This window comes from Tamandua tetradactyla, chromosome 2 (genome assembly GCF_023851605.1).
Source record: "Tamandua tetradactyla isolate mTamTet1 chromosome 2, mTamTet1.pri, whole genome shotgun sequence".
In the NCBI taxonomy this organism is placed as follows: Eukaryota; Metazoa; Chordata; class Mammalia; order Pilosa; family Myrmecophagidae; genus Tamandua; species Tamandua tetradactyla.
In genome coordinates, this window is record NC_135328.1 from 1,965,611 (window position 1) to 1,988,492 (window position 22,882).

The window sequence follows — 22,882 nt, forward strand, 5'->3', positions numbered from 1 at the left end:
AATTTCCCACCTGCAGTATTGAATCATCATTGAAAGGAACGGTGGCCCCCACAAGATTGGATCAGGATGGAAATATGGCTTTTCTGGGGTGCATAGTACTTTCAAACCTGCACAGAGAGAAAGCTGCAAACGTCTGGGAATTGGTCAGAAAGGTTTCACACCACCCTGGGGGCAGTGGGGGGGTCAGAGGGTGCCAAGAGCCCACGTGTCGGGGAAGTGACCCCGTCCCACATTTTCACACTGACCAACAAGTCCTTTTTTTATTCTAGAGAGATGTCACCCTTTTACAAGGTACAATTCAGTGATTTGGGGCGTAGTCACAGTTAGGCGACCGTCGCCATTATCTGATCCTGGAATGTTTCCATCACCCCCAGAAGAAGCCCGGTCCCCGCACCCTTAGCGGTCACTGCCCACTGCCTCTCCCACGGTGACCCACGGTGACTGCCATCCACTTTCTGTCTCTGCACATCTGCCTGCTCCGAGCATCACCCAAATGCCATCAGGCGGCGTGTTGCCGCGGGCCTGCTCCCCTCATCGGCACCGTGTCTGCAGGCTCCGTCCGTGCTGGAGCATGTCTCAGCTCTTCCTTCCCTTCCACACCGAAATCACACTGCACCGTGCGTCTCTGCCTCGGTGTCCACCTGCGGCTGATGGACGCGTGGGTCGCTTCCTCCTTTAGGCTGCTGTGAGCTCTGGCGCACACGTTTTCGTGTGAACACGCGCTTTCCCTCCGCTCGGATACACACCTAGGATGGACTAGCCGGGCCCCACGGGAGTCTGCGTTCAACTTTCTCAGCAGCTCTCTACTGTTTCCCAGGGCAGCGGCCCCATTTTACACCCCACCGGCAGCGCCTGACAGATCCAGTTTCCCTGATCCTCGCCAGCACTTGTTACTTTCCACTTTTTTAAAAATAGCAACCGCCCTCATGGTGGGAGGTGGCGTCTCCGGTGCCTTGACTTGACTTTCTCCAACGACTAAGGGTGTCGGGCATCTTTTCACGAGTTTATTGGCCGTTTGTACTTCTTCTTAGAGAAATGTCTATTCAAATCCTTGGCTCCTTTTAAAAATAGATTGTTGCATGCCAGAGTTCTGAATATATTCTGGGTAGTAGGGCCTTATCAGATGTAAGATTGGAATCTATTTTCTCTGCTCCGTGGGTTGTCTTTGCACTTTCCCCATCGGCCCCTTTGGAGCACAGGCATCTTTGATTTTGGTGACGTCTAATTGATCCCTTTTTTTAGGCTGTTTGCATCTGGCGGTCTCCCCGCTCTTTCTGGCTAGGCCCTGGCCCCTTTCGCCTGCCCCCTCTTCCCTGGCAGTTCCCGCTGTCACCCTTCTCCCCTCTCCTGGGTGCGCCCAGCTCTCTGCACCTGGGTGCGGGCATCCCCCAATCTGGCCGTGGACACTCCACTCACCGTCCTTCCCTGGGCCCTTGGCCCCATCACGGCCACCTCACTGACCTGCAGGTGCCTCCAGCATCACTGGGGACGCTGGGCATGGCAGGCTGATGTCGCGCCGCAGCCTGCTTTTCTTTTCCTGGGAAGGGACTCGGCTCCCCAAGTCTAAGACAGAGCGCACATTTTCTCCTTTGCCATACCATCCCCATTCTACACAAGGGAAACTGAGGCTCGGGGAGTATAGTCCATGCCCGAGGTGCCAGAGCCAGTGAGTGGGGCAGCAGGAGGTGACTTTATTCAGCCACACGGTCATTTAGCAAACCTGGGTGTGGATGCCCCATGCACAGAGCCCCCAACCCGGGCCTGTGGTCTGGGGACGCTGCATAAAGCACTTGGAGAGGGGACCCCCCCATGCCGACCCGCAGCCAGAGAAACCGCGGGTGAGGGCGCTGTGCAGCCTCACCGGTCCTGCTCCCGCAGGGCCTCGGGGGGGGGGGGGGGGGCGGACAGAGCTGTTGACTGCGGGAACTAAGGCGGCTGCCTCTCTTGCAGGTGGGTGAGAACCATTTCCCATGCTCAGAGGGGAGGTCCTGGAAGGGAACAGGTGCAGATAATGGGGCTTCCCCACATGGGGGGCTGCCGAGGCTGGCGGGGGCAGGGCTGGAGGGGAGACCTTTTATGGTCTGAGCATGACTACTTGAAAATTAAGTTAAAAATAGAAACAAATGATTAAAATGTTCTAAAACTGGCTGTGGTGATGGTGCTCAACTCGCACTTTAAATAGGTGCGTGGACTGTGTGTGAGTCACATCCCCACAGAGCTGTTCGGCAAGAAGGAGAAAACTTTTAACTTTTAATGCTGCTGAATGTTGTTAAATGAAGTGGTCAGTGTGGGGCCCACCCCAGGGCGAGCAGGAGGGCTGTGGTTCGAGAGGCGGGTGCTTCAGCAAGCACAGCCCCCCAATATACCGTTTATGCCTTTTACATTTGATATTACATGGTTAGGCTGCTTAACAAAAAATATGAATTAGTGGCAAACTTAAAACAATTATTACAACTTCTGAAATAAGGTGTTCCGGTTTGAAGAGTTTTATGTGCCCTAGAAAAGCCATGTCTTAATCCTAATCCAGTCTTGTGGAGGCAGCCGTTTCTCTTAAACCCTATCAGCACTGTATGCTGGAAACTTAATCAGATTATCTGCACAGACATATGGCTCACCCAGTTGTGGGTGTTCACTTCTGAATAGAGGGAGATGTGACTCCACCCATTCCAGGTGGGTCTTGATTAGTTTACTGGAATCCTGTAAACGAGGAAGCACTTTGGAGAGATCCCGAGAACGATGAGCTAGCCACAAGAATGACGAGAGCCGGCACAGCCAGAGACCTTTGGAGATGAAGAAGGAAAACGCCCCTGGGGAAGCTTCATGAAACTAGAAGCCTGGAGAGAAAGCTACCAGATGACACCTTGCTCGCCAAGTGCCCTTCCAGTTGAGAGAGAAACCCTGAACGTCATCAGCTTTTCTTGAGTGAAGGTAACCTCTTGTTGGTGCCTTAATTTGGACATTTTTATAGACTGTTTAATTGGGACATTTTCATGGGCTTAAAACTGTAAACTAGCAACTTATTAAATTCCACTTATTAAAAATCTATTATGATATATTGCGTTCTGGCAGCTAGCAAACCAGAACATAAGGTATGTGTGGTGAAGGCAGTGTCCACCGCTACCCATTTCCTTCTTCTGTCTCATCATAGAACTCCTGAATTTTCAGTTGGGGGCATGGCTGCCTGGAATAGAAACTATGTTTCCCAGCTCCCCTTCTGGCCACGCTATTCAGTTTTGGCCTTGAGTTGTTATGTGGAAGTGTCCAGAAACTTCTAAGAAGTGTCTTAGGTTTGGGGGCAAGGCACCCTTCTTTCTTCCTTCTTCCTTCTTGCTGGCTGGAAGGCAAGTATGATGGCTGGAACTAAGCAGCCATCTGGGACCATGAGGTAGAGACCATGTGTAGAGAATGGTGAAACAGGATGATAGGAGGACCTGAGTTCTTGATAACATGGAGCTGCCACAACTCTCTACTGCTTGCCTTAGGGCACGTCTAATGATAGTTGTTTAAGCAACTATTACTTTGGGTTCTGTGTCACTCACAGTCACACTTGACCCTAGGAGCAGCATCCAGCGTGCCTAGTGCAGTGCCCGGCTCAGCATAGGTGCTCCAGCAAAGAATCAGAGCCAAATCACTGCTGTGACTGAGATGGGGAAGAAACGAACCCAGGCCTGAAATGCAGGGACCCTTCTATGAGAACGGAAGAAAAGCTGACACAAAGAACCCCAAATCAGGCTCGGCCAGGGCTGTCAGGCCACCACCACTCATGGTTTCCGGCCGTATTCAACTAGAGCATCCGAGAGGAGCTGCGCGCTCCTCTGGCTGCAAGCATTCCCACTTGATTTGGGTTTGCCTGTGGTTAATACTTCCTGGGCATCTGCTGTTTGGGTGGCAGGAAAGTCCTCTGGGTGCCTGCCCAGAATTTAGAATGCTGCATGGATGTACCGCGAGCAGAGGGAGGCATGACAGTATTCAGTGGGAGGAACTCCTGCGCAGGGTGCCAGCGCCTGCTTTCCCAAAGCTCAGCCAGGGAAATGCTGCAGTTCCCAGCCTGTCGCCTGGCCACGGCTGGAGGGCTGCCCACTCTCACCCACGTGGGATAGGCTGTGGTCCATGGAGAGGAAGAGGGGGTGAAAGAGAGAGAGGGCAGGCAGGACTGCCACTCCTGCCCCCCAGGTACAGGTGCCAGCACGGCCAGGCTCCAGGTGCACTCACCTCCCTTCTCATCCTAACCAACCTCACACAGGCGTCGGAGGCCCCAGTTCCGGCTCCCTCCAGCCCCCGCACCCCACTTCCCTCCTCTTAGCAGTGAGCCAGACATCCTGGAAGCAGCCGCCTATTGATTCCCGGCTGCAATCATCAAGATATCATGTCTCATCGATCACAGACGCGCATGTAAACGCAGACCATGCAGCTCCCGGAAGAAAATGTTATGGACTGAATTGGGTCCCCCCAAAAAGGCACATCCCAGCCCCACTCCACCCCTGGCCCCGTGAAGGGACCCTATTTGGAAATACAATCTCTGAAGATACGATTCAGTAATATGAGGCCAAACTGGTGTCCTTATAAGACGCAGTGGGGACGTGTGGGAGAGAAGCGTGTGTGATGGTGAGACAAGAAAGGCCCCCAGGAGGAGCTGGGACCCGGCACAGTGGGAGTGAGGAAGCCTTCTCCACCAAGAGGGGGAAGAGGGAAATGAGACAAAATAAAGTGACAGTGGCTGAGAGATTTCCAACAGGGTCCAGAGGTTATCCTGGAGGTTATTCCTATGTATTATACTGATATCCCCTTATGATGGTGTATTGGAGTGGCTGGAGGGAAGTGCCTGAAACTGTAGAGCTTCCGTAGCCTTGTTTCTTGAAGACAGCTGTGTAAGTCTGTAGCTTTTACAGTGTGACTGTGCAGTGGTGAAAACCTTGCGCCTGGTGCCCCTTTATCCAGTGTATGGACAGATGAGTAAAATAATGAGGATGAAAAAACAAGTAAATAAATTATAAGGGGAGAAAGGGCATGGGATGTTTTGAATTCTTTTTCATTTTCATTTTTATTCTCGTATGTACTTTTTTGTTGTAATGAGAGTGTTAAAAAACCGATGGTGGTGATGAGCCCAGCTGTAGGATGTGACTGTGAGCCAGTGATCTACACTGTGGATAAGGGCTGTGGATACGTCCACGTGAAATTGCACTGGAAAAAGAAAGAAAGGCCCCAGGGAGAGGGAGGCAGAGACGCCCACAAGGCCCCCGGGGGCGCGCAGACTTCAGAAGCCGGGGAGCACGGGGGCTGCTCCCCACGACCGGGGCGGCCGGAGCCGTGGTCCTGGGTCTGGCCTGGAGCTGTGGGACGCGGTTCTGTGATCTGAAGCCCCCCGGCGGGGGTTAGTCAGGGCGGCCCCGCAGAGGACCACGGCGGAGAGTCCACACCAGAGCCCGCGCTGCAGGGCGCCGGCGGAGAGCGCGGGGAGTGGCCGGCCGCTGACGGGCCGCGGGGAGGCTCAAGGACTTTCCCCACCTCCCCCCGGGGGCGCCCCCGGGTCCCAGGCCACCGTGGAGAGTGCGCCCGCGAGCTGGGGGGTGGCCCGCCGGGGTTCCGGGCGCTGGGGCCGCCCCAGGCCGCCCCTCGGGAAAGGTCCCGCGTGTCCCCCGCGCGCAGAGGCGTGAGCCGGGGCCGAGGAGGCGCTGAGCAGAGGGCGCCGGGGAAGGACAGGGCGCCAGAGGACATGCCACTGAAAGCAATATACTAGAAATGCATTGGCTTTTACCAAGGGGAGTCAATAGGTTACAAGTTACAATCTACGGCCGAGAACTCGTCACAATTAAGGCAGCAAGGAGCGGAGAAGAGGAGGGGAGGAGGGGAGGAGGGAAAGAGAGGATGCCCTCTGGGAGGACAGGCAGGACCCTGTCACTGGGGAAGCAGGAGCCAGTCTGCGGAGGGGGGGGGCGCTCCCCTGAACTGGCTGCAGAGCAGCTCCCTCAGCTCCCGGGGCTCCTTCTGGCTGCGCGGGGCGGGGTAGGGGTGGGGTGGGGGTGGAGGTGCTGGGAGTGGGCGGAGGGGGGTGGGGGTGGGGGTGGGGGGCTCTCCTTCACTCCCTGTGGCCTCTGCCCTCTCCACGAGCTCTTCCAACGACTCTAGGACGCTAGGACCCACCTGGAGTGCGCAGGGCCCCTTCTCCGCGGAAACAACCTCAGCAAAGCCCCCCCCCCGCGCGCCGGTCCGCCCCGCGAGGGTGGGAGAGGTGCACGCGCGCGGGAAGGCGGTGGGGTGGGGGAGGCCGAGCCCACGGGAGAAGACGAGACGAGAGAAGCGAGCGCACCACGGGATGCGCCCGGCTCCCACCCTGCAGGCAGGCGGGGGCAAGAAGCGGAGGAACGGGGCGCGTGGGCCGGGCCGGGCCCGGGGCAGCGAGGCGTGCACAGAACTGCGGTCGCGGACGCGGGGGGCGCCCCGCACTCCATCCTGTCCCGCAGCCGACAGCGCCCGGGGGCCAAGGCCAGCGGACCAGGTTTCTGCGCCCGGGGACCGCTAGCCGGTGTCCCGGGCCCCCACCCCTGCGGCAGGCCCGGGGGTGGCGGAGGCTGGGGCCTGTCCTGGGGCCGGGGCGAGGGCGGAGTGGAGCTGGGCCCTTCCCGCGGAGGCCGAGACCCCAGGCGTGCGGAACGCAGCGGCCGGGCGGAACTGCCGGGTCTCCATCCTGCCCACCAGCGGCCGTGGCCGGAGACGCCCAAGGCCGCCATCTGCTGGGCAGACTGGAGAGTGCAGGCCGGACACCAGCCCAACTGCCCGCTTCATTCCCTGCACGGGCCCCGCCGGGGTTGGCCGGAATCAGGAACAAACCAGGAGCCAAAGGAGACGCTCATCGCAAACGGGAGCAAACACCAAACCTTAGACAAGTGAGGGAAATGAACTTTCAGAATAACCTTATCCACACTGCACATGCCTCAAAGGCGATGGAAAACTGACAGAGCGTCTGAAGATGCAGGAGGAGGGCCCAGCCAAACGACGGGTTAAAACACTGGAGGAGACACAGAATCTGGAACTAACCGAAGATGCTCATACAAATCTCCTAAAAAAAATTTAGTAGGGTAGTGTTCTAGTTTGCTAATGCTGCCAGAATTCAATCTACCAGAAATGGGTTGGCGTTTATAACGGGGATTTATTAAGTTTCGAGATCACAGTTCTAAGGCCAGAAAAATGCCCAAACTAAGACATCCAGAGAAAGATACCTTGACTCCAGAAGGACAGCGTCTGTCACATGGGAAGACTCATGGCATCTGCATCCTCTCAACTTCTGGTTTCAAACTGCCCTCAGCCCCTGTGGGGCTTCTGGCTTCTGGCATGCTCAGCATCTCATGGGAAGGTGCATGGCAGCGGTGGCTGCACTCAGCGTCTCCAGACATCCACGCTGGGCCTCTGCTCTCTGTCGGCACACCCAGCATTCCCTTCAGCTCTCCAAGCATCTCCAGGCGTCTGTGTCTATGTCACTTTGGAGTTTTTTCCAAAATGTTCCCCTTTTTAAAGGACTCCAGAAAACTAATCAAGACCCACTTCCAATGGGGGGAATCACATCTCCATCTAATCAAAAAGCCACATCCACAATGGGGCATGTCACATCTCCATGCAAGTAATCTAACCCACAGTTGAGTGGGTCCGTCTTCATGGAAACAATCTAATCAAAGTTTTCCACTCTAAACAATAGGTCTGCCCCTTCAAGATTGGATTAGGAAACAGACATGGCTTTTCTAGGGCACGTAACAGTTTCAAACTAGAGCGGTGGGCTCATAAAGGAGATCAAGAAGAAATAGAAGAGCATAATGAAGAAATAAAAAAGTAGCAGATATCACAGAGATTAAAGATGCTGTAGATCAAATAAAAAATAAACTAGAGGCATGAAACAGCAGATTTGAAGAGGCAGAAGAAAGAATAAGCAATCTAGAGAACAGAACAAATGGCAAGAACAAATGGCAAAAGAGATGGAGAAAATTGGAATTGGATCTCAGGGAAATGAAGGACAACAGAAATATAAGAGACACCGGTGTTCCAAGAGAAGAGGAGTAAAGGGCCAGGAAGAGTAGTTGAGGAGATAATGGGGGAAAACTTCCCAACCCTTATAAAAGACATAAATATCCAAGTCAAAGAATCCCAATGATCCCTAAATGGATAAATACGATAGTCCTTCTCCAAGATACATACTAATCAGATTCTCAAATGGGGAAGGGAAGTGGCAAGTCCTGAAGCCAGTAAGAGAAAAGTGATTCACCATATAAAGGGAAGCCACATCAGACTGAGTTGGACTCCTCAGCAGGTGCCATGTTGGTGAGAAGGCAGTGTTGTAATATAGATAAGATCCTGAAAGAGGAAGACTTCCAGCCGAGAGTTCTTTATCCAGCTAAGTTGTCCTTCAAAGGTGAGGGAGAGGTTAAAATTCTCACGGACAAATGCTGAGAGAATCTGTCAACAAGAGACTTACACTGCAAGAAATACTAAAGGGAGTTCTGTCAGCTAAACTAAAAAAAGAAAGGAGAGGGAGGTCTGGAGGAGGGCACAGAACTGAAAAGTACCAGTAAGGGTAGCTTAAAGGATAAAAAGAGTAAAACGGAAAATAATATATAGATCTGACAAATAAAGTCCAAAGGATAAGGTGGTGGATTCAAGAAACGCCTTTGTAGTAATAAATGTAAATGTTAACAGACTAAACTCAGCGATGAAGAGATACAGATAGGCAGAATGAATTAGAAAAATATCAATCTATATACTGCTTACAGAAGACTCATTTTACACCCAAAGATGCGAATATGAGTAAAAGGATTGAAAAAGGTGGTCCATGCAAGCTGTAACCAAAAGAAAGCAGAAGCAGCCGGTTTGAAATAGTTATGAACCCCAGCAAAAGCCAGGCTCAGTCTTGAGGGGCCAGACCCATTGCTTCGGGTGGAACTACCTGATTAGGTTGTTGCCGTGGAGATCTGAGGCACCCGGTCTGTGGGCGAGCCCTTCTGATTAGATGGAGATTTCTTCTGCCCATTCAAAGTGGGACTTGTTGAGTTCACTGGAGTCCTTTAAAAGGGGAGACATTTTGGAAACACAGAGAGGAAGCGCAGACACAGACATTTGGAGATTCTTGGAGTGCCGGCAGAGAGAGCAGACACCTAGACACAAGCATTTGGAAATGCAGAAGCCCAGGAAATGCCAGGAGCTGAGAGAGACGACAGACGCTGGACAGGAACCAGTGCTCAGCGGTCATCGCCATGTGCCTTTCCGTGAGCTGCTAAGGCAGAGCCGGGAGAGAGCCAAGGGAAGCTAAGAAGAGAAACCCAGTGTCTATCCCCACAGAAGCTAAGCAAGGACGAGATGATGCCGGACGTGTGACCTCCCATGTGACAGAAGAAACCTGGACGCCATCCGGCTCTTTCTTCAGAGTCATGGTACCTTTCTCGGCATGCCCTAGTTTGGGCATTTTTAAGGCCTCAGAACTGTAAACTGGTAACTTCATATCCTCTTTATAAAAGCCATTCCATTTCTGGTGTATTGCATTCCGACAGCATTAGCAAGCTAAAATACTATACAAAATCATATTAAAACACTATACTAATATCTAAAACATTATATTACTATCAGACAAAATGGACTTTAAATGTGAAGATGTTGTAAGAGACAAGGGAGGACATTCCATATTAATAAAGGGGCAGCTCACCTAGAAGAAATAACAATCATAAATGAAGGAGCACCAACACGCATGAAGCAGACATTGACAAAACTGAGGGAGCCTTAGATGGTTCAACAGTAGTAGTGGGAGAATTCAACACACCACTCTCTTCCGTAGACAGAACAACCAGACAGAGGATCCACAAAGAAACAGAGAACCCAACCAACATGATGTATGAGTTAGATCTAACAGACATATATAGTTCGTTACACCCCCAAACACCAGAATATACGTTCTTCTCTAGTGCTCATGGAACATTCTCCAGGATACATCACCTGTTGGAGCACAAAACAGGTCTTGGTAAATTTAATAAGACTGAAAATATTCAAAGCACTTTCTCTGGCCACAATAGAATGAAGCTGGAGTTTAATAACTACCAAAGAACAAGAACTTTCACAAATATATGGACATTAAATAACACACTCTTAAGCGATCAATGGATCAAAGAAGAAATTGCTAGAGAAATTGGCAAATATCTGGAGACAAATGAAAATGAGGACACAGCATATGGGAACTTATGGTATGTGGCAAAGGCAGTGCTGAGAGGGAAATCTATTGCCCCCAAATGTCTATATTAAAAAGGAAGACTGGAGACCCAGGTTTGATTCCCAGTGCCTGCCCATGAAAAAAAAAAAAAGGAGGAAGAATGAACAAACACCAAGAATGTAACTGCTCACCTGGAGGAACTAGAGAAGAAACAGCAAACTAACCCCAAAGCAAATAGAAGAAGAAAAATGACAAAGATTAAAGAAATAAATGAATTGGGTAACAAGCAAGCAAACAAAAACAATAGAAAGAAGCAATAAAATAAAAATTGATTATTTGATAAAACTGGTAAAGTTGATGGACCCTTAGTGAGACAGACAGAGAAAAAAGAGATGCAAATAATATCAGAAATGAGAAAGGGTCATTACCATGGAAGCTGAAGAAATTAAAAAAAAAAATAAGAGAATGCTATGAACAACCATATGCCCAGAAACTAGACCACTTAGATGAAATGGACAAACTCTTAGAAACACAGAAACAACATACACGGACTCAAGAAGAAATAGGAGATCTCAACAAACCAATCACAAGTAAAGAGATCCAATCAGTCATCAAAAACACTCCTACAAAGAAAAGCCCATGGCCAGATGGCTTTATAGGGGAATTTTATCAAACACTCCCAAAAGAACTAACAATAATCCTCCTCAAACTCTTAAAAAAACTAAGAACAAAGAAACATTACCTGACTAATGTTATGAAGCTAACATCACTGTAATACCAAACCCAGTAAAGATGCTACAAGAAAGGAAAGCTACAGGCCAATTCCCTATGAACACAGAGGCAAAAAGCCTTAACAAAATACTAGAAAATCAAAGTCAGCAACACATTAAAAGAATTATATACAACGAACAAGTGAGGTTTATACCAGGAATGCAAGGATGGTTCAACACAAGAAAATCAATCAATGTAATACAGCATATTAACAAATAGAAAGGGAAAAATCATATGATCATCTCAATTGATGCTGAAAAAACATTCAACAAAATTCAGTATCCTTTTCTGATTTTAAAAAAAACCTTCAAAGGGTAGGAATAGATGGAAACTTCCTCAATATTGTAAGGGGCATATATGAAAAAACCCATATTGAGCACCAAACTTAATGGTGAGAGATTGAAAGCATTCACCCTAAGGTTGGAAATGAGACAAGGATGCCTTCTGTCACCAGTATTATTCAGCATTGTACTAGAAGTTCTAGTTGGACAGGAAAAATAAATAAAAGACGCTCAAATTGGAAAGGAAAAAGTAAAACTTTCATTATTTGCAGATAACATGATCCTATACTTGGGAAATCCTGAGATATCTACAACAAAGCTACTTGAGCTAATAAATAAATTCAGCAAAGTGATGGGATCCAAAAGTAGTGTACAAAAATCAATAACATTTCTATACATAAGTAACTACCTGATTGAGGAGACAATTAAGGAAAAATCCATTCATAATAATACCAAAATAATCAAGTATCTAGGAATAAACTTAACCAGGGATGTAAATGAACTGTACGTGGAAAACTATATAACATCACTAAAAGAAAATTTTAAAATATCTAAATAGATGGAAAGACATTCCCTGCTCATGAATAGAAAGGTTAAATTTAATTAAGATGTCAATTCTACCCAAACTGGTCTACAGATTCAATGTAATACCAATCAGAATTCCAACAACCTACTTAGAAGACTTGGAAAAGCCAGATACCACATTTATTTGGAAGGGAAAGAGAACTTGAATAGCTTTAAAAAAAAATCCTAAAAAGGAAGAGCGAAGTAGGAAGACTAACACGTCCTGGTTTTAAAACTTATTATAAAGCCTCAGTGGTCAAAACAAAACGGTACTGGCAGAAAAATAGAAGCATTGACCAATGGAATTGAATCAAGAGTGTGGAGGTAGACCACCAAATCTATGGACAATTGGTCTTTGACAAGGCCCTCAAATTCACTGCACTGGGACAAAATAGTTTTTTCAATAAAAAGGCATGGGAGAACTGGATATCAAAAGCTAAAAGAATGAAAGAGGATGCCTATTCTTCTACCCTATACAAAATTTATTCAAAATGGAAAAGACCTAAATATAAATAGGGAAAAAGCTTCAAGACCTAGTAATAAGAGGTAGCTTCTTAAACTTTACACCCAAAGCACAAGCAACAAAAGAAAAAAGATAGATTGGAAATCCTCAAAATCAAATGCTTCTGTGCCCCAAAAAACTTTCTCAAAAAGGTGAAGAAGCAGCCAACTCAACAGGAGGAAATAATTGAAAGATGAAAGTTTGATATCTTGTATACATAAAAAGAATCATACAACTCAACAACAAAAGAACAAACAACCCAATTCTAAAATGGGCAAAAGATATGAATGGACATTTTCCAAAGAGCAAATACAAATGGCTAAAAAACACATGAAGAGATGCTTATCTTCATTGGCTATAAGGGAAATGCAGATCAAGACTACAATGAGATACCACCTCACACCTATAAGAATGCCTGCTAATAAAAAACACAGGGGGACTTCCAGGAAGATGGCTGAGCTTAGCCCTGCTCCACAAAAAAGTTAGAGAGGAGACAGAAGGGTGACAGAGGCGACGGTTCGGGAGTGCGGCTGACCTGGGACAGCTTCAGCACCACATGGGGCAGCCCTGGTTGCAGAGGCCGAGGAACTGAGAGGTAGAAAGCTGGGGCCTGGCACAGAGGTGTGGAGCCCACGAAACTGCATGGACAGGAGTGCAGGACTAGGAAGTAAGCCAGGCCACGTTCCTTGGACGTGCTCCCCTCACCAGTGCAGCCCCGTGACCGGTAACTCACCCCACCCCCCACACACCTGAACCCTGTCACCCACTCCCATTCCCCACACTCCAGGTGCCCCCACTCCACCAGCCCCCAGTGCACATACCTACCCCACATCCCCACCCCAAGTGCAGCCCAACCTACCTCTTCTGTACCCCTCCTGAGCACTACCTCCCCCTTCCTGTTCCCTGCAGGCCGTTGCCAGTGCATAAAGTCTGCAGGCACTGACCTCCATACCTAGGCTACCCCTGCCTACCCCGCCCAGCCCATACTGTCACACAGCCTCACCCCGCCCTCCCTGAGCTCAGCACATCTGTTTATGGCACTCCCTGGCACACGTATGCACACGGACCCCCAATCACATCATTCAGCTCTGGGAACCACACTTTACAGCAGTCCTAGAACCGCATGTGCACAGCACTCAGCCTCACTGCCCAGCTCTGAGAAAGTGCCGACCTGCGCAGCCGGGTTACATCTGCCCCCAATCCATGAAGGTGTAATGCCAACCCACTGCCACAGCTCTACGCATGTGCACAAAGGGCCCCGTGCCTTAGATCAGCACACACCAGGGTTATGTCCCCCAGACTGGTGCACCCACGCAGCTACATCCTCCCAGGTTGTTGAGTGTTCACAAGCATCAGTGTAACATTCCCAACTGGCACCTATACCTGCCCTAAAACAAAATCACCACACTGAGTGCTCCACCCTGTACCCTGCTCCCCGCTGTACAACCATCCTGCAAACACAAGGCCTTGAACAACTGAAAGAAATCAACTCCCAAAGTAAATCAATCAAGATATTTACATGCCATGAGGACAGCAGACGATCACTAAGCATGTCACAATGCAGACAGATACAGCCCTGTGTAATGACCAAAATAAAATACCACAGGAGACACAGACATTGGGACAACTAATCAAAGATGTTCATACAACTCTACTTAATAAAATAAGTGGGCTGGCAAATGACATAAAGGAGATCAAGAAGACAGTAGAAGAGCACAAATTGGAATTTGAAAGGATAAATAGAAAAATAGCAGATATCACAGAGATTAAAGACTCTGTTGACCAAATAAAAAACATACTAGAGACACACAGCACTAGATCTGAACACACAGAAGAAAGAATAAGTGATATAGAGGACAGGATAATTGACTTTGAAGACTCAAAACAGGAAATAGCAAAAAAGATGGAAAAAATTGAATGGGAACACAGGAAAATGATAGACAAAAGAAAATGCACAAATATAAGAATCACTAGTGTCCCAGAAAGAGAAGAGAGGAGTAAAGGGCTAGGAAGAGTAGTTGTGGATGTAATAAGAGAAAACTTCCCAACCCTTATAAAGGACATAAATATACAAGTCAAAAAAGCCCAAAAAACTCCAAACAGAATAAATCCAAATAGGCCTTCCCCAAGGCACATAATAATCATTTTGTCAAATGTTGGAGAGAAGCAGAAAATCCTGAAAGCAGCAAGAGAAAAACAATCTACTACATACAAATAAGACTGAGTTCAGACTACTCGACTAGCACCCTGGAGGTGAGAAGGCAGTGGTATGATATATTCAAGATCCTGAAAAAGAAAGACATTCAGCCAAGAATTCTGAACCCAACCAAATTGTCCTTCGAAATTGAGGGAGAGATTAAAGTTTTCACAGACAAAGAAGTCCTGAAAGAATTTGTCAACAAGAGACCAGTCCTACAAGCAATACTAAAAGGAGTTCTGCCAGCTGAAAAAAAAAAAGACAGGAGAGGTAGGTCTGGAGGAGGGCACAGAATTGAAGAGTACCACTAAGGGTAATTTAAATAAAACACAGAGAAAGAGGGAAAGAATATACAGATCTGACAAATAAAATTAAAAAGATAAGATGGTGGAATCAAGAAACATGTTTTCAGTAATAACTTAGAAAGTTAATGGACTAAACTTACCAATTAAAAGATACAGATAGGCAGAATGGATTAAGAGACATAATCCATCTATATACTACTTACAAGAGATTCATCTTAGACACAAGGATACAAATAGATTGAAAGTGAACGGATGGAAAAAGATTTTCCACACAAGTTGTAAACAAAAGGAAGCAGGAGTAGCTATGCTAATATCAGACAAAAATATAATTTAAATGTAAAGACATCATAAGAGACAAAGAAGGACACTATGTACTGATTAAAGGGCAATTCACAAGAAGATATAACAATCATAAATGTTTATGCTCCCAATCAAGGAGTTTCAAAGTACATTAGATAGACATTGGAAAAACTGAAGAGAACGATAGACGTTTCAACAATAATAGTAGGAGACTTCAATACACCACTCTCCTCTATAGACAGAACAACCAGACAAAAGATCAACAAGGAAATAGAGAAGTTAAATAACTTGATAAATGAATTAGACCTAATGGAGATATATGGCCATTGCACCCCAAAGCACAAGGATACACGTTCTTCTCTAGTGCTCATGGAACATTCTCCAGGATAGATCATATGCTGGGGCACAAAATAGGTCTTTATACATTTTAAAACATTGAAATTATCCAAAGCATTTTCCCTGATCACAATGGGATAAAGCTGGATCTCAATAACCACCAAAGAATGAGAACATTTGCAAACATATGGAGATTAAATAACATACTCTTAAACAACCAATGGGTCAAAGATGTAAGTGCTAGAGAAATTAGTAGCTATCTGGAGATGAATGAAAATGAGAATACAACTTATCAGAACTTATGGGATGTGGCAAAGGCTGTGCTGAAAGGGAAATTTATTGCCCAAAATGCCTCTATTGAAAAACAAGAAAAAGCAAAAATCAAAGAGTTAACAGCATACCTGGAGGAACTTGAGAAAGAAAAGCAAAGTAACCCCAAAGCAACTAGGAGAAGAGAAATAACAAAGATTAAAGCAGAGGTAAATGAATGGGAGAACAAAAGAACAATAGAAAGAATCAATAAAACCAAAAGTTGGTACTTTGAGAAAATGAATAAAATTGATAGGCCACTTGCAAGATTGACAAAGAAAAAAAGAGGATGCAAATAAACAAAATCAGAAATGAGAAGAGGTGTGTTACCACAGACACTGAAGAAATAAAAGAAATCATAAGAGGATACTATGAACAACTGTATGCCAACAAACTAGACAACTTAAATGAAATAGACAAATTCCTGGAGACACATAAACATGCAACACTGACTCAGGAAGAAATAGAAGATCTCAACAAATCAATCACAAGTAAAGAGATTCAATCAGTCATCAAAAATCTTCCTACAAAGAACAAGTCCAGGGCCAGGTGGCTTCACAGGGGAGTTTTATCAAAACACTCAAAAAAGAACTAACACCAATGCTGCTCAAACTTTTCCAAAAAATTTGAGGATAAAGGAACTCTACCTAACTCATTCCATGAAGCTAATACTATTTTAATATCAAAACCGGGTAAAGATGCTATAATCTCCCTAATGAATATAGATGCAAAAATTCTCAATAAAATATTAGCAAATTGAATCCAACAACACATTATACACCATGACCAAGTGGGGTTTATACCAGGAATGCAAGGATGGTTCAAAGCAAGAAAATTAATTAATATAATACAGCACATTAACAAATCAAAAAGGAAAAATTACATGAGCATCTCCATTGATGTTGAAAAAGAATTTGACAAAATTCAGCATCTTTTTCTGACAAAAACATTCCAAAAGATAGGAATTAAAGGTAACTACCTCAATATGATAAAGGAAATATATGAAAGACCAATAGCCAGCATTGTACTCAGTGGAGAGAGACTGAAAGCTTTCCCCTAAGATCAGGTACAAGACAAAGATGCCCACTGTCTCCACAATTATTCAACATTGTGCTAGAAGTTCTAGCTAGAGCAATCAGGCAGAACAAAGAAATAAGAGCATTCAAATTGGAAAAGAAGAAGTAAAACTCTCATTATTTGCAAATGATAGGATACTGTACTTGGAAAATCCTGACAAATCTACAGCAAAGTTACTTGAGCTAATAAACAAATTCAGCAAGGTGGTGAGATATAAAATTGATGTGCAAAAATCAGTAACATTTCTATACACAAGCAATGACTTAGCTGAGGAGTCAGTTAAGGAAATAATTCCATTCAAAATAGCAACTAAAAGAATCAAGTACTTAGGAATGAAGTTAACTAGAGATGTGAAGGACTTGTACACAGAAAACTACATCACATTGCTAAAATAAATCAAAGGAGATCTAAATAGGTGGAAAGACATTCCCTGTTCATAGATAGGAAGGCTAAATATAGTTAAGATGTCAATTCTCCCCATGTTGACCTAAGATTCAACACAGTACCAGTCAAAATTCCAACAGCCTACTTTGAAGATGTGCACAAGCTAACTACCAAATTCATCTGGAAGGTAAAGAGACCCTGAATAGCTAAAAGCATCCTAAAAAGGAAGAATGAAGTGAGAAGATTAACACTCCCTGACTTTAAAACCTTTATGAAGCCACAGTGGTCAAAACAGCATGGTTCTGGCACAAAGACAGAAGCACTGACCAATGGAATTGAATCGAGACTGCAGAAATAGACCACCAAATCTATGGTCAACTGATTTTTGACAAGGCCCCCAAATCCTCTGAACTGGGATAAAATAGTCTTTTCAATAATTGGGCATAGAAGAACTGGATATCAATAGTCAAAAGAATGTAAGAGGACCCATATCTTACACCCTACACAAAAACTAACTCAAAGTGGATCAAACACCTAAATATAAGAATTAGCACCATAAAGCTTCTATAAGAAAATGTAGGGAAACATCTTCAAGACTAGTATTTGGAGGCAGCTTCCTAAACTTTACATCCAAAGCACAAGCAACAAAAGAAAAAAAATAGATAAATGGGAACTCCTTAAAATCAAATGCTGACTTCCGGAGAAGATGGCGGCTTAGTAAGACACGCGGATCTTAGTTTCTCCTCCAGGACAGCTACTAGGGGAGTAGAAACGATACAGAACAGCTCCCGGAGCCATGACAGAGATAAAAAAGACAGCATACCCCATCCTGGAATGGCTGACTGGCTGGGAGAACCCGCTCCGGTGAGATTGCCGAGGGGCGCGGGCTTCACCGGGCGGGGCGGCAAGCGGCCGGAGTCACTCCCTTCCTCCTTCCCGGGCCGGCTGGGAGAATTGGACAGGCAGTCCCCTCAAACCGTGGCGGCTGGCACCCACACCACGCGCGGCCCCCCGGACCAACTGAGAGAATTGGATCGGAAATCCCCAGGCCATGGAGAATGGTGACGGGGGGGGGGCCCTTCCAAACCCGTGACTCCCCGGGAACGGTGCACACTCCTGGGCGGGCCGCTGCGGCGGGCGCCCTCCCGCCACGCTTGTTGCCCTGGGCTGACCAGGAAATTCAGATGGGCGCTTTCCCGGGCTGCAGCGGCCAGCAACCCTCCCCACGTTCGGACCCTGGGCCGGCTGGCACTCTTCCAAGCCGCTTCGGCTAGCGAACCTCCCGGACAGCGAGAGTTTTCCAAAGTTAAAGGACCCACAGCATCTTTTACTGGTGGGACCCGCAGACAAACGTGTGCCACGAGCGCCACCTACTGGGCAGGACAAAAAAAAAACAGAACCCAGAGATTTCACAGAAAAATCTTACAACCTTGTTGGGTCCGACACCCAGGGAAATCTGACTAAATGCCCAGACACCAGCAGCAGAAGATAACTGTCCACGCTCAGAAGCTTGAGAATATGGCCCAGTCAAAGGAACAAACCAATAGTTCAAATGAGATACAAGAGCTGAGACAACTAACGCTGAATATACGAACAGAAATGGAAAACCTCTTCAAAAATTAAATCGATAAATTGAGGGAGGACATGAAGAAGACATGGGCTGAACATAAAGAAGAAATAGAAAAACTGAAAAAACAAATCACAGAACTTATGGAAGTGAAGGATAAAGTAGAAAAGATGGAAAAAACAATGGATGCCTACAATGATAGATTTAAAGAGACAGAAGATAGAATTAGTGATTTGGAGGATGGAACATCTGAATTCCAAAAAGAAACAGAAACTATCGGGAAAAGAATGGAAAAATTTGAACAGGGTATCAGGGAACTGAATGACAATATGAAGCGCACAAATATATGTGTTGTGGGTGTTCCAGAAGGAGAAGAGAAGGGAAAAGGAGGAGAAAAACTAATGGAAGAAATTATCACTGAAAATTTCCCAACTCTTATGAAAGACCTAAATTTACAGATCCAAGAAGTGCAGTGCACCCCAAAGAGATTAGACCCAAATAGGCGTTCTCCAAGACACTTACTAGTTAGAATGTCAGAGGTCAAAGAGAAAGAGAGGATCTTGAAAGCAGCAAGAGAAAAACAATCCATCACATGCAAGGGAAACCCAATAAGACTATGTGTAGATTTCTCAGCAGAAACCATGGAAGCTAGAAGACAGTGGGATGATATATTTAAATTACTAAAAGAGAAAAACTGCCAACCAAGACTCCTATATCCAGCAAAATTATCCTTCAAAAATGAGGGAGAAATTAAAACATTCTCAGACAAAAAGTCACTGAGAGAATTTGTGACCAAGAGACCAGCTCTGCAAGAAATACTAAAGGGAGCACTAGAGTCAGATACAAAAAGACAGAAGAGAGAGGTATGGAGAAGAGTGTAGAAAGAAGGAAAATCAGATATGATATGTATAATACAAAAGGCAAAATGTTAGAGGAAAATATTATCCAAACAGTAATAACACTAAATGTCAATGGACTGAATTCCCCAATCAAAAGACATAGATTGGCAGAATGAATTAAAAAACAAGATCCTTCTATATGCTGTCTACAGGAAACACATCTTAGACCCAAAGATAAACATAGGTTGAAAGTGAAAGGTTGGGAAAAGATATTTCATGCAAATAACAACCAGAAAAGAGCAGGAGTGGCTATACTAATATCCAACAAATTAGACTTCAAATGTAAAGCAGTTAAAAGAGACAAAGAAGGACACTATATACTAAAAAAAGGAACAATTAAACAAGAAGACATAACAATCATAAATATTTATGCACCGAACCAGAATGCCCCAAAATATGTGAGGAATACACTGCAAACACTGAAAAGGGAAATAAACTCATATACCATAATAGTTGGAGACTTCAATTCCCCACTCTCATCAATGGACAGAACATCTAGACAGAGGATCAATAAAGAAATAGAGAATCTGAATATTACTATAAATGAGCTAGACTTAACAGACATTTATAGGACATTACATCCCACAACAGCAGGATACACCTTTTTCTCAAGTGCTCATGGATCATTCTCAAAGACAGACCATATGCTGGGTCACAAAGCAAGTCTTAACAAATTTAAAAAGATTGAAATCATACACAACACTTTCTCGGATCATAAAGGAATGAAGTTGGAAATCAATAATAGGTGGAGTGCCAGAAAATTCACAAATACATGGAGGCTCAACAACACACTCCTAAACAACGACTGGGTCAAAGAAGAAATTGCTAGAGAAATTAGCAAATACCTCGAGGCGAATGAAAATGAAAACACAACATATCAAAACTTATGGGACGCAGCAAAGGCAGTGCTAAGAGGGAAATTTATTGCCCTAAATGCCTATATCAGAAAAGAAGAAAAGGCAAAAATTCAGGAATTAACTATCCATTTGGAAGAACTGGAGAAAGAACAGCAAACTAATCCCAAAGCAAGCAAAAGGAAAGAAATAACAAAGATTAGAGCAGAAATAAATGAAATTGAAAACATGAAAACAATAGAGAAAATCAGTAAGGTCAGAAGTTGGTTCTATGAGAAAATCAATAAGATTGATGGGCCCTTAGCAAGATTGACAAAAAGAAGAAGAGAGAGGATGCAAATAAATAAGATCAGAAATGGAAGAGGAGACATAACTACTGACCTCACAGAAATAAAGGAGGTAATAACAGGATACTATGAACAACTTTACGCTAATAAATACAACAATTTAGAGGAAATGGATGGGTTCCTGGAAAGACATGAAAAACCAACTTTGACTCAAGAAGAAATAGATGACCTCAACAAACCAATCACAAGTAAAGAAATTGAGTCAGTCATTCAAAAGCTTCCTAAAAAGAAAAGTCCAGGACCAGACGGCTTCACATGTGAATTCTATCAAACATTCCAGAAAGAATTAGTACCAACTCTCCTCAAACTCTTCAAAAAAATTGAAGCGGAGGGAAAACTACCTAATTCATTCTATGAAGCCAACATCACCCTCATACCAAAACCAGGCAAAGATATTACAAAAAAAGAAAACTACAGGCCAATCTCTCTAATGAATATAGATGCAAAAATCCCCAATAAAATTCTAGCAAATCGTATCCAACAACACATTAAAAGAATTATACATCATGACCAAGTAGGATTCATCCCAGTTATGCAAGGATGGTTCAACATAAGAAAATCAATTAATGTAATACACCATATCAACAAATCAAAGCAGAAAAATCACATGATCATCTCAATTGATGCAGAGAAGGCATTTGACAAGATTCAACATCCTTTCCTGTTGAAAACACTTCAAAGGATAGGAATACAAGGGAACTTCCTTAAAATGATAGAGGGAATATATGAAAAACCCACAGCTAATATCATCCTCAATGGGGAAAAACTGAAAACTTTCCCCCTAAGATCAGGAACAAGACAAGGATGTCCACTATCACCACTATTATTCAAAATTTTGTTGGAGGTTCTAGCCAGAGCAATTAGACAAGAAAAAGAAATACAAGGCATCAAAATTGGAAAGGAAGAAGTAAAACTATCACTGTTTGCAGACGATATGATACTATACGTCGAAAACCCGGAAAAATCCGCAACAAAACTACTAGAGCTAATAAATGAGTACAGCAAAGTAGCAGGTTACAAGATCAACATTCAAAAATCTGTAGCATTTCTATACACTAGCAATGAACAAGTGGAGGGGGAAATCAAGAAACGAATCCCATTTACAATTGCAACTAAAAGAATAAAATACCTAGGAATAAATTTAACTAAAGAGACAAAAAACCTATATAAAGAAAACTACAAAAAACTGCTAAAAGAAATCACAGAAGACCTAAACAGATGGAAGGGCATACCGTGTTCATGGATTGGAAGACTAAATATAGTTAAGATGTCAATTCTACCTAAATTGATTTACAGATTCAATGCAATACCAGTCAAAATCCCAACAACTTATTTTTCAGAAATAGAAAAACCAATAAGCAAATTTATCTGGAAGGGCAGGGTGCCCCGAATTGCTAAAAACATCTTGAGGAAAAAAAACGAAGCTGGAGGTCTTGCACTGCCTGACTTTAAGGCATATTATGAAGCCACAGTGGTCAAAACAGCATGGTATTGGCATAAAGATAGATATATCGACCAATGGAATCGAATAGAGTGCTCAGATATAGACCCTCTCATCTATGGACATTTGATCTTTGATAAGGCAGTCAAGCCAACTCACCTGGGACAGAACAGTCTCTTCAATAAATGGTGCCTAGAGAACTGGATATCCATATGCAAAAGAATGAAAGAAGACCCATATCTCACACCCTACACAAAAGTTAACTCAAAATGGATCAAAGATCTAAACATTAGGTCTAAGACCATAAAACAGTTAGAGGAAAATTTAGGGAGATATCTTATGAATCTTACAATTGGAGGCAGTTTTATGGACCTTAAACCTAAAGCAAGAGCACTGAAGAAGGAAATAAATAAATGGGAGCTCCTCAAAATTAAACACTTTTGTGCATCAAAGAACTTCATCAAGAAAGTAGAAAGACAGCCTACACAATGGGAATCAATATTTGGAAATGACATATCAGATAAAGGTCTAGTATCCAGAATTTATAATGAGATTGTTCAACTCAACA